This window comes from Tenrec ecaudatus, chromosome 18 (assembly GCF_050624435.1).
Source record: "Tenrec ecaudatus isolate mTenEca1 chromosome 18, mTenEca1.hap1, whole genome shotgun sequence".
Taxonomy (NCBI): domain Eukaryota; kingdom Metazoa; phylum Chordata; class Mammalia; order Afrosoricida; family Tenrecidae; genus Tenrec; species Tenrec ecaudatus.
Window position 1 is genome coordinate 6,051,123 of NC_134547.1, and position 12,060 is coordinate 6,063,182.

The following is a 12,060-nucleotide window of genomic DNA, read 5'->3' on the forward strand; positions in this document are numbered from 1 at the left end:
GAGCAGACAGCTGTTGCTTCCTAAACCAAATCCAGCTCACTGCTGTCCAGACCCTGCAGGGTTCCAAGGCTGTGCATCTTTATGGAAGCAGATGGCTTCATCTTTCTCCCATCAGTGGATGGTGTTTCAAACACAGCATTTCAGGTTTAGAAGTGCAACGCAGAACACACAACGCCCCTGGAGTTATATGGTCTAAGTAACAAATCCTTACTGATTTTGATGTCGGGTCAATCCTAACTCAAGGCGACCCTATAGGGCAGGGTAGAACTGCTTTTTTAAGTAAGCCCCGGGGGAGTTCTCTGCCCGCATAGGGTGGCTATAAATTGGAATAGACTCAATGGTGCTAAGTTAAATTTAATAGAAATATCACACGATGGCTTTAACCATGAGGTTATTTTCGTAGTAGGTAGAAGGCTGAATGTGGACTCTGAACTGGTTTAAAAAGGACCTGATGCAAAGGGCTTAAGTGGTGAGCAAATGCTTCAAAAATGATTAGGGCAAACAATGTACAGATGTGCTTTATACAATTGATGTATGTATATGTATGGATTGTGATAAGAGTTGTATAAGCCCCTAATAAAATGTTAAAAAAAGGTTCCGTAATTGCTGTTGTAATCAAGGTCCGTGGAAGCGTTGCATGGCAACCAGCCCTGTCTCTCGTGCATTTTGACCTGAGTACCAAAGAAGGCAGCGAAAAAGAAAAAGGCCCGCGAGATGAGTTGACCCTAGAGGGCCGCTATGAGTTGGGATTGACTAAACAAGTGAGCTTAGTTTGCTTGAGACTGGAATCTATGAGGTCAATGGAGCGGATGGTGCTAGGAGAGGGATGGATGGTGTCAGAATGATGGGTAAAAAGCAGGGCTTTGAGCCTGTTCGTTCCAGTTCAGCCCCCTCCTGCGAATCTGCCTTTCTACACCCCCACACTTGATCCAAATCTACCTTGGAACCTAAAGCACCTGAGATTTTGTTACAATTGTAGATTCTAATTCAGTACTCCTGAGCTGGAAACCCTGATGAGGTTGGAAGACGTATGTCTGACTTCTTTTTTGGGAAACAATTCACTCCCTGCATGGGAACACTAGGTTTGAGGGGCGGGCTTCAAGGACTTTTAAGTGTCTTCTGCTGGAGGGAACACCCAGGAGTCTGTCAGAAATCTTGCCTGTGGGGTAATGGTGGGGGTGGGGCTAGGCTCCAGGGCATCCTTATACTTTGATATAAAAAAAACCCTATAACTTATCAAGGATTCGTGAGGGAGGGGGAAGAAATGGGGAGCCGATATCAAGGGCTCAGGTGGGAAGAGAATGCTTTGAAAACGATGATGGCAGTTTATGTGCAAAGGTGCTTCACACAATGGATGAATGTGTGGATTGTGATGGATTGTAAGGCCCCCTAATAAAAGTATTTAAAAAAAAATCCCAACACACTTCTTGATGTTGAGTCAACTGTGACCCATGGTGACCCCATGTGCTCCAGACAACTGTGTCCCTCAGGGTTTGTGGTTTGTAATGTGACCCAGGTAGACAGGCAGGTCTGTCTCCCATGGCACTACTGGCTGGGCTCAAACTGAGCCACCCAAGGACCTGATGTGGTGACACCTGTTGGCATTTCTATCATTACTCCCCAATGTGTTTAGGGGACGCAGCCTTCAACCCTGACCCCCTCAGTAGTGACCATTTTCAAAGAGAAAAGCCGCGGGAGTGAAAAACCTTTATTTTCGGGGTGAAAATGCGGCAAGGAAGGAAAATACTCCTTTGTTAGTGGCTGCTGAAGTAACCATCAGTAACCATCTGGGGGAACAGGGAGGCGTGTTTGTGTACGCGCGTGCGTGTACATGCACTTACATTGGGAGTGGGGTATTTAGGGACCAAAAAGGTAGAGTCTGGAGCCAGGACAGCTGAGTCTCAAAGGTGGGTAAGGGTCTGGACGCGAGTCTGAGGGCGGAGGGAACTGGGGATCTGGGCTTCCGGGTCTGTGGGAGGAGGAAGTAAGGGGGTCCGGACTCCGCGGTGCGTGGACTGATGGGGTCCGGGGTGTCGACTTCGGGGTCCGAGGGAGGAGAGCCGGATGCTGGGGCGGGGTCCCCGAGGACTCACCACCCGATCACGATCACACTCGCAGCCAGGGTGGCGGCAGCGGCCGCGAGCAGGTTCCGGGTGCTCGGCGCCTGGGCCCCCGGGATGGTCAGCAACTGGGCCTCCAGCGGCGCCGCAGCGTTAAAACCACTTCCAGGAGGAAGACGCGCGGCTCTGTCTAGCCCGCCCCCGAGGGCGTGCCCGTCCCGGCGGAGACGCGCGCGTCAGAGGACGCAGCCCCGCCCCCTTGGCAGAAGGGGACGCGAGGACGTCAGCGGGCGCGGCCCCGCCCCCCGCGCAGCCCCGCCCAGCGGCTCCGGAAGCCGCCGGGCGGCGCCAGGGGGCGCTGCTGGCGCGCGTGCTCGTCCGAGAGCGGCCCCGGATGGGACGGTGCCTGCGGGAGAGCGGCCCCAGAGATCAGGCCAAAGTGGATTTGGGGGGTCGGGTGGGGGGCGTCTCAGGAATTGATCCCCTAAGGTGTTCCCCGTGGGACTGGTGACAGCGTCTCACTTACATTCTTTAAGCTGCGTGATGTCCTCCTCCACGGACGCCGCAGCAGCCCGGAAGGGCTGCTCTTACAGCCGGGTTCTGCAGGGTGGACGGCCCTCGTGCTAAAGACCCTTCCCAAGGTTGACCACCAGGCCCCTTCCCCAGCCCCTCTCCTGTCTCCTGTAGGCCACACCCAAAGCCTTCCTCCCTTGGCTCCTCCTCCCACCCTGTCAGCTTCCAAGGCCTTATCCGGGACTCTCCTGCCTCGGCCTGCCCGGCCCCACATCCTCCACTGGTTTCGGAGAATGTGGACCAAAGGCCTCACCAGGCCTCTTGGGTCATTTGTCATCTGGGAAAGTTCCCCTGCCCGCTCTGTTCCATACATAATGGCCCCCCCTTATTTTCCTGATGACAAGAGGAATCAGAGTCTCGAGCAACCTCAGAGAGCCTCTGTCCATGCAGGCTTTTCTGGTCCGAACACACACACCACACACACCCCCTTTTTCCTCCTCTGGTACACACACACACACACACACCCTTTTTCCTCCTCTGGTCCTAACACACACACACACACACACACACACACACACACACACCCTCACACCCTTTTTCCTCCTCTGGTCCTAACACACACACACCCTTTTTCCTCCTCTGGTCCTAACACACACACACACACACACACACACACACACACCCTTTTTCCTCCTCTGGTCCTAACACACACACACACACACACACACACACACACACACATACACCCTTTTTCCTCCTCTGGTCCTAACACACACACACCCTTTTTCCTCCTCTGGTCCTAACACACACACACACACACCACACACACACACACACACACACACCCTTTTTCCTCCTCTGGTCCTAACACACACACCCTTTTTCCTCCTCTGGTCCCACACACACACACACACACACACACACCCTTTTTCCTCCTCTGGTCCTAACACACACACACACACACACACACACACTTTTTCCTCCTCTGGTCCTAACACACACACACCCCACCCCCCTTTTTCCTCCTCTGGTCCTAACACACACACACACACACACTTTTTCCTCCTCCATGTCTTAGGCCAAGGGCCACCTCCATAGAAGTTCTCCTTCACCCCCGATCTAATCTCCTACCCTGCTGACATCATGGGTTAAAAATTTGGTGTGTGTGGGGGGGGTGGAGAGTGGATGACCAGGCTTACCACAAGGTCAGCAGTTGGAATCCACCACCTTCTCAGGAGAAAGCTAAGGTTTTCTGCTCCTATGAAGGTTCACAGCCTCGGAAACCTACAGAGGCAGTTCGCTGTGCTAGAGGTTGCTTATGAATCAGAATGGTTCTGTGGCAGTGGGTTTCTGTCATCTAGCTATCTGTCTCTATCCAAGTAACTATCTTGAGATAGCTATCTTTTTTTTTCTTTTAAGTGGGGTGGATTGTGTGCTGCTGATACTAGAAGCTCTGTGAGGTAGGAGGCTGTTGAGTTGGTTCAGTTGCCATGACCTTATGTGACAAAATCTATTTCCATGACAGTAATCTTCAGAGAAGGAGCCCTGGTGGCCTAGTGGTTACATGTTGGACTGCGGTCCGCGTGGCCAGCAGTTCAGCACAGACATGGAAACCCGTGTGTGTGTGTCACTGAGAATCCTCATGGAAAGTTACAGCAGGTGACTGCTAACCAAAAGGTCCGTATTTGAATCCACCACTTTGTGTGTGTGCGTGTGTGTGTGCGTGCGAATGGCACTGAGAATCCTCATGGAAAGGTGCCCTGAAGTTACAGCAGGTGGCTGCTAAACAAAAGGTCCGTATTTGAATCCACTAGTTGTTCTGCAGAAGACAGACGTGGCAGTCAGATCTGTAACAGCTGAGACAACCTCAGAGCCCCCATGGGGAAGTTGTGCTCTGGAATTGAGAGTCGTGGGCATTGACTGGGTGGGTTTGGTACCTGGTTTGGGGCGAGACTGTCAGTGAGCATGAGCTGGGTTGGTTTTTAAAGCCCTTCTTTAGGACTCTGTCCTCGAACCGCAGGAGAGGGGGACCCATCTTAGAAAAAAAAAAACACACACCAAAAAACCTTTGTGTAGAATGGATCCTAGAATCCAGCGGGAACTGCAGATACAACTAGTGACCTATGACCCAAACCCGGACCATGGCTCCGCGATCCTTGGCCTACAAAGGATTCTTTTTTTTTAAGCCAGTTGCCAACACAGAAAACAGGAATTTCACATAAAATGTGCGACTTCTCTTTTTACAAAGATGGGAGAGAGAGATCTTGGGAAGAGAGGCCAGTTATCTGAAGCTGAGCCTCCAACCCCCGCAGGACCCACATCACCTCCTTGGACATAACCCTTCTGCCTACTCATGTGGAATCTCCCCTCTTACTCTGATGTTTAGAGACTGGCTTTGTAGGCATTTGTTTGGCTTTTGATTGCTGTGACAGCCTCCAAGCTAGAAATTTTGTAACAGACCACCCCTTCCCCCCCACCCCCCTTCTGGGAAGCTGTGTAGAGAAAGTAGATGAACAGATAGATCTCCTGGTAGACCTGGTTTTGAAAAAACAACTGGGATAGGGGTTACCTATTGCCTCTAGGCTCTCTTACGCTTTCTTTTTTCCCCCCTTCATATTAGTCATCATTTTATTTTCATTACACTTATTAGGCACAAGTTCTATGTGGAGGACATAATGGCACATTGTAAGTGAATGTTAGAGGAGACGAACCAGTCAATGTCTTTCTAGCATATTAATAGACAGAAGTGTTAGTCATAGAAAGTACTTTTAACTGACCACTACATTGTTCTTTTAAACCAGCCTACATATGAAATTTAGGTTACATAGTTACAGTTAAAATCCATATTGGAAACCAGGGGTGGGGGAAGTTGGGAATCAAGCTAATTTAAATGGAAACGTTTCTTTTATCAAATAGGTGTACAGCCAAGGACAAAGTAGTTATAACCTATTAAATATGAAATTGTAAGAAAAACATAGCTCACATTTTAATGAACTCCACAGAGATTTTTAACTTTAATTGAATCCCCTCTTAAATTGGGTTTTTTTTAAAAAGCATACATCCTGTATGGAAGAATATCACCAGGCTTAGTGTAAACTAATTTGGTTCCCAAATTACAATAGTAACCTTTTAAGAAAAAGTCCCACTCTCCTTTCATAGGTGGGTATTTTTAATGTTCATTTTATTTCTGCTGTTCAGGATGGCAACCTTTAAGGACAAGCTGATTACACCGGTTCCAGAAGCGGTGGCACTGGTTCCAAACAATAAGATCATTGTGGTTGGTTGGGGTTGGCCCAGTGGGTATGGCATGTGCCATCAGCATTCTGGGACACCATCTTATAAGGACCATTTCAGCCTGTGGGAATCGCCTATTTAGGCCCTTTAGATGTTATCCTCTCTTATAAAACACCCCCCCCCCGCGGGTAATTTGAAATCAGTTGCCGACATTGTTGTACTTCTTGAAATAGTTGTGCATGTTATTATGATGTTCGCTTATATAACCAAAAGAGTGTTACCGTGCTCGGGATACGATATTGTGATCTCCTACATGCCAGCTGTTACCCAGTCAACGCTTTCTTTTTTAAAAGACTATTTTATTTTTAAATATATGATTTTTAATAATTTTCTTTTTGGTGAAGATATACCCAGCAAAGCATACTCCCATTCAGCAATATCTAGTCAGACTCTTCAGGGACCATGCGAATGACTCGCTTAACATTGTATCCACATGCTCATTGGAGGCTGGTTACCATGGGGAACCTGATCTGTCCCAATACCCTTCTTTGAATTTAATGTGTAAGTAAATTCAGATGAGTGAGGTCTGGTTTGTCTCCAATGTTTGTCTTAACACAGCCTGCAGTGTCCTTTTCGGTACCTAAAAAGCACTAGAGAAACGCCTCGAGACCCTCGGCAAGGCCTGCTCCCAGAAGGCAGCCATAAACATTTTCAGCTATGATCCTGCTTACTGGTTATCCTGAACTGTCGTCTGTACTTTGCATTTTTAGCACATCAGCTTCCTCAGGGTTGTTCTTAACGATGCCTTGAGTGTTAAGTCAGACCCGTGGAGCCCAGGTCCTGCCTGTGTTGTCATTCTGGTTGTCTTACTCACAGTTACTTAGTCACTGGGGCAGCTACATCTTCTCCCATCAACTTGAGTGAAGGGGTGGAGTCTAGCCTATCAATCAGTCATAGCCAATGAGGCCTCTGTGTGGGTATGGCCTTCTCCTGAGGATTCTGGGAACTCCTGTTTTCCTCCCTGAAGGGGAACACACTCTATCTCTGCTTCTTCCTGCTGACAAGCCACGTGGAGCTATGCTGATCCCAGCCAGAGTACTGGTGCTGGAGCGACCACATAGAGATGCATGTCAACACTAAGATGCTTCCACCACTGGATCCATAAGACTTTTCGCCACTGGCCTGTGACCTTCCTGCATTCGGCATCATTGCATGTGTTATGTGAGTCTGAAGAGGACTTTATAGACTGGTATTGGACAGTTGGGGTAATACCAGACTTATGGACTTGATCTGGGCTGGGATGTTTCTCAATATACAATTACTCTTTGAAATAAAGCTCTTTCTTATACACACGAGTGTCCATGAATTTGTCTCTCTAGTCTACCTAGACTAACACAAAGGCTTCCCCTAGAGCAGCAGTTCTTAACCTGCGGGTCATGACTCCTTTGGGGGGGTCGAACAACCCTTTCGCAGGTGTCACCCAATTCATAATAGTAGCAAAAGTATAGTTAAGTAGCAACAAAAATAATTCTATGGTTAGGAGGTCACCACAACATGAGGAACTGTATTAAAGGGTCACGGCATTAGGAAGGTCGAGAACCACTGCCCTAGAGTCGGGAGCCTGAATTCAGATCAGGAATTAGTACCAGGTCAGCAACTGCTTCTAACTGCTAAAAAAAAATTCTGTTGGTTATAGCCACACATATGGTTAATTCTTTGAAAGACTATGTAACCATTCCTGTCTCAAACTTACAGCCATTGAGTCAATGCAGACTCATTTTGACCCCTTGGGGGTTTTCGAGTCTGTAACTGCTTACAGGAGTATAAAGCCCAGTCTTTCTTCTGCAGAGATGCTGGCGGTTTTGAACTGCCGACCATTCGCATCACAGCCCAAGTCGTAACCACGACACCAGCAGGGCTCCTCAACTTTTCCTGTCTAGGTGATTCCAAATTGAGGCGACAGAGGAGAGCTGCTCCTTGAGGCTTACAGAATAAATCCTATAGGAGTTCTACTCTGTCCTTTAGGATGGCCAGGAGTTCGAATTGACAACTGATTTTTTGTACTTCAATCGCACAGCTGTGGTGGATTCGTGGGCTATGTGCTGGGCTGCCAGCTATAAACTGAGCGTTGGAAACACACCAACCACTGATGAAGCTGTCTGCTTCCGTGGGAAACCCGTAGGGACAGTTAGTTCTACTCTGCCCTGTAGGCTTGCTATGAGTTAGACTCCACCGGGTGGCAGTGAATTTGCTTTGTTCTTGGTCTGCTTGAGAATATGATCTATGAGTTCTGTGAGATCAATGGATTGTCCACTGCACAGCAGAGCAGGAAAGCTTGCTGGCGGAAAGGGGGACCTGGTGCCGGAATTGGGGTGGTGGTGGTGGTGGTGGTTGGTGGTGGTGGTGAGCAGAGCACTGAACCTGTTGGTCCAGTTCAGCCTCCTGCTGAGAATTTGCCTCTTCACCTTTAGATATACAGAGTCCAAAGACATCATTTGAACAAAGATCACCTGGGATCCTGGGATGTAGATTCTGATTCTGTGTTTCTGGCCTGGAAGTCCGGAGGAAATGCTCCCTAAAAGGGCCCATGAGGGATTTTTTTTTGGTGGGGGGAAGGGGTGGTTGGGTGGCATCAAGACTAAAGCAGATAACCGGATCCAAGGAAGCCACACCTGGTCTCGGTGACAGCGGTGGGCATTTCTGTCATTATCCCGCAGTGTGTTCAGGGTATGCTGTCGTCCCCCCCCGCGCCCCCCCACATCTTAGTAGTGACCACTCACAACGTCAAAATGAGTGGGAACAGAAATAGAATGCTCTGTATTATAGGGGTGATAACCGGACAAGGAAGGAAAGAATCTTCCACTGACATACCGTCAGAAAAATATGCTGGGGAGGGGGGGGACAAGGAAGCAGGAGGTGGGGTGTTTGTGTGTGCGCGCGTTTTCATATGCCCGTGCATGGTGGGTGGGGGCATCGGGGATCAGAAATCTGATGCTGAGGGCCAGGACACCTGGGTCTCAAAGGTGAATAGGAATCTGGACTTTGGAGTCCGAGGGTGAGGATGCAGACAGCTGGAGATCTGAGCTCCTGGGTCTGCCAGAGGAGGGGCTTGGGGCCTGAATTCCCTAATGCCACGGGGGGGGGGGAGGGGCGTCGGGTCCAAGGGAGGCGAGCTGCAGGCTGGGGCGGGGTCCCTAGGTCTCAGGACCTGCAGAATCAGCCTCGCAGCCAGGACAGTTACACGGGCAGGACTCAGTGGCTCCGCGTCAGAGCCCCAGGGTGGCTAGCTTCTGGGTATCGCGTGGTGACCAAGCCCGGGGGCTGCAAACCGGTCATTGCCTGGGCATATGCGGCAGTGGACGTAACCCCGCCCCTTGTCCCTGAGTGAACAGAACATCATCGGGCCCTGCCTCTCACACAGCCCTGCCAAGGGCACTATTCCAGAGAGGGAGCCAAGGCAGGAATGTAGCCTGGCAGGGGGTGGGCCATGGACTGATCCAAAGTGGCTTTGGGGGGGCTCAAGAAGGAGTCCCCGAATGGAATGGTGTTGCCCCGTGGGGGGTGGGGGGGTGACAGAGTCTCCTTCACCTTTAAACCATGCTATGTAATCTCTCCTGACGGAATTCAGTCTTCGTATGGATTCCAACTCAGTGGAGAGAAAAACACATCAACAGTCAAGAGGGAGGTTGTTTTGCTTGGACCCACAATCAACGCTCTTGGAAACAAGAGTCAGGGGATCAAACCACCCATGGCATTTGGGTAAACCAGCAGCACAAGACCTCCTTAAAGCGTGGAAAAGCAAGGATGTTACCTTGAGGACTGAGGTGCGTCTGACACAAGCCATGGCGGTTTTTGGTGGCCCCCTGTGCACGTGAAAGTTGGACACTCCATCAGGAAAAGGGAAGAAGAATCAATGTACTGGAATGCCGGTGCCCGTGAGGAATCCTGAAAGGTACCGTGGACGGCCAAAAGAACAACCAACTACAGTGTGTCTTGGAAGAAGTACGGCCAGCACGCTCCTGGGAAGGATGGAGAAACTTCCGTCTCCGCAGTTTAGGACAGGTTGTCAGGAGAGACCAGCCCGATAAAGGACGTTATGCTTGGGAAAGTGGGGGACAGTAAAAGAGAGGAGGCCCCATCGCCAAGATGGATACACACAGCTTCTGTAACAACAGTTCCAACCTACGAACAGTAGTGAGGATGGATTGTGCAGGGCGGTGTTTCCTTCCACTGTACATACGGTCACCAGGAGTCCAAACCGACTCAATAGCACGTAACAACAGCGCAGCCTCCCTCATGGACTGTGGCCACAATCAGGCCTCCTCACAGGGCTCTACAGGGTGGTGTAGTGGTCCGTATAGCTCATACTCCTCCATGCCTAGCGCCAGGCCCCTTCCCCAGCCTCTCTCCTCCTTTATGACATACTCAATGCTTTCCTCTCCTCTTCCCATCCCCAATCCACTGCCACCCAGTCTGCCTCCAAGGGCATGGCCCGACGCTCTTGATGCTGTCAGAATGGTCCCCTCCATGTTGTCTTCCTGCTAAGGAGAAGAGAGATCAAAGTCCGCAGCCGGTCTCTTAGGTTTATGTGTGATCTGCACAAGTTCCCCTTCTCACTCTGTTCCATCCAAATTACCCCCACTTATTTTCTTGATTGAAAAAACAGACCAGGACCCTAGCCACCCCAGGACCATTGTCCTTGCTGGCCTGTTCTTAGCACACCCCTCGCCCTCCTCCTTCTGGTCTTAGCCTCCAAGGCCTTTGTTTCACCACCGTTCTAGCACATTCTCTCCCTTTTGTTCTCTTGTAGTGCCCCCTCTACTGGATTCCTAGTGCTCCCCAGGTTGTATTCACCTGCATCTTGATAAGGAGTCCTGGTGGCAGTGGTTTTCGTCTGGACTGACTAAACAAATCCAGAGACACGCATGTATGTGTAAGAGAGAGCTTTATATCAAAGAGAGATTGTATACTGAGAAAACATCCCAGCCCAGCTCAAGTCCACAAGTCCAATATTAACCCATATGTCCGATACTAGTCCATACATTCCTCTTTAGACTCACGCAGCACATGCAATGGTGCCAAATGCAGGAAGGTCACAGGCCAGTGGGTGAAAAGTCTTGTGGATTCAGTGGTGGTGGAAGCATCTCCAGGGCTCTGACTGCCATCAGTGTGGTTCCAGGGGGCTTCTCAACAGGGAAGAGAGTGTAGCATAGAGTGTGTCCCATCTCCAGGAAGAAAGAGTGGAAGTTCCCAGAATCCTCACGAGGAGGCCACGCCCACAGAGGCATCAGGCTGGGACCTGATTGACAGGGGAGACTGCACCACTTCACTCTTAACACCCTCAAGTTGACACTAGATTATGTTACTACCACAATCCACAGTTGATATCCAGCAGGTACTTCGTAGGAGAAAGATGAGGCTTTCTGTACCTGTAAAAGCTGCAGCCTTGGAACCTTACAGCCACAATTCTACCCTCTTCTAGGGTCCCTACGAGTCAATATTGACAGGATGGTCGGTGGAGCCTTGTCGTGTTTAATTTTTTTGTTTTTTTATATAAATGATCGATCAGCTGCTTAAAAAAATTTTTTTTACACTGCTGGATTGTGTGTTTCTGACATTGCTGGCTTTTGGGGAATGTGCAATTCTGACTCAGTGACCCTCTATGATAAAATCTATTTCCCAAGCTTCTATCTTGAACCCCAGGGTTGTCCTCAGTACCTGTTGGATCCTCCACTGCTGACTATGGTAGTGACTGCGCTTAAAAGTTAGGCTGCTAACTGAAATGCCAGTGGTTCGAATCCACCAGTTTCTCTGAGAGAGACATAAATGTATTGACAGCCTGGGGGGGGCCTCCTGGAAAATTCTGCTCTGATCTACAAGGTAGCTGTGAGTCAAAATTTACTTGACTTTGGAAATCTGGGTCACGGTTTGAAGCTGTCCTCGCTTAGAACTGTGGTTCCAAACCCCAGGAGAGGGGCCCTGTCTTAGGAGAGAAAAAAAACCAACTTTGTGTAGAATGAATTCCAGAACTTAGCTAGAACTGGAGATAACTAGTGACCTATGGCCCCAAACCCGGCCCACAGACACACGGTCCTTGGCCTGGAACGGCTTTTTTTTTTTTTAAAGCCAGTTGCCAACACAGAAAACTTGGAAATGTCACATAAAAATGTGTAACTTCTTATTTTTGCAAAGAGCTAGAACTTGGGAGAGGTGCCAGTTTTCTGGAGCTGAGCATCTACCCACCCCCCACCCT